Consider the following 1,448-nt stretch of genomic DNA (forward strand, 5'->3'; position numbering starts at 1 on the left):
CCGAGACGTAGGAATGTAAATATGAACTTTACGTATCAATCAAAGATGACTGTAAGTGAGATAAGGAGAGGGAAGAAAAAGCTGTTTTTGTAATTACAGGTAATGGTTTTGAATGAAGTAATTCTTTAAAAACTGATCCAATAAAGTGTATCATTAAATATTGCATGGTGGCTTATTTGTTTTGGTTCGATTCAATCAGATATTATTAAATGTTCTTATGAACATTTAACCCTTAGTTTCCCCATTCAAATTGTATAACAAAAAAACAACTTTTGGTTGTAAGTTTATGTCGTCTAGCAGACCGATATTCCCAATTTTTAGATAATTGTTTAGACTATCATTGTTTAGATCTAATTTAGTGTAATATATTGATGAAGTCATTGAAATGGGGAATTTTAATATTCATGCCAGTGTTAAAGCTAACAGCTTAAAGGCAGTATTCAATGCTATTTTAGACTTGATTGACTTTGTTCAAAATGTGCACAGTTCCATGCATCACCATATTGTGCTAACATATGGCATTGTTTGTAGTGAAATAACAATATTGCAAAACAAAGAAAAGCATATTTCTTATCATTAAGGACTAAAAAGTCTAGCCTTCCAGTTTTATTAAATGACAAGAAGACAGTGCTGAGCAATGAAGCTTTTCCTTTTTTAAATATGAATTTATTTTAACGAGCTACAATGAAACACAATGCTGCCAAAAAAATTGAAATAAAAAATCTCTTAAATAGTGCTCAGACATACTACTACACATTTTGTTTCATTTTTGGATTACAAAAGTACTTTTGAAAGTAATTTACTTTGATGAAGACAACATTTGGGGGGCTAAAACATGTCAAAGCAACAGATTATGTCCTGATGAAAATAAACCTTAATTTTTTTTCACAATTTTTATGTCTGCCATAAACCCACAAACATAAGCTGACATTGATAATCCATTGCTCAAAAAAAGATTTTTAGAATGGAAACTAAATTATATTATAATGTAATTCAAGTCTTTTAGCATGATATTGAAAAGGCTGCTATCCTTCAGAATCCAATCCTCCAAAGAAAAGTGAATCAGAATCTCTCTAAGAATATTAAATGACTTATTCCCAGTTATTTAGAAAAGGGCAGTTGAATCTAGTATTTGCAATTACTTCTTCAGAAAACAGGTTCCAAAATAAAATCAAAAAAAAAAAAAATGTCTTTATCTTGTCTTTAATAACAATATATAATGATATGAAAAATTTAAGTAACAAAAAGAAGTAAAAATATAAAACTGTAATCTGCAATTACAATTTTACTACAAGATTTGTTTGAACTACTTTTAATTTGACTATGATGATTGGGGCAAAAAGGGAATGAAGATCTACACTTGTTTAGCATGAATTGTCTTTTTCCTAAATAAAAAGTTTTGTTAGATCATGGCTCTTGTGTTCCTTTTGTGCGTCTGCTCTGTTTCC

This window comes from Cyprinodon variegatus, unplaced genomic scaffold (assembly GCF_000732505.1).
Source record: "Cyprinodon variegatus isolate N-32 unplaced genomic scaffold, C_variegatus-1.0 Scaffold1685, whole genome shotgun sequence".
In the NCBI taxonomy this organism is placed as follows: Eukaryota; Metazoa; Chordata; class Actinopteri; order Cyprinodontiformes; family Cyprinodontidae; genus Cyprinodon; species Cyprinodon variegatus.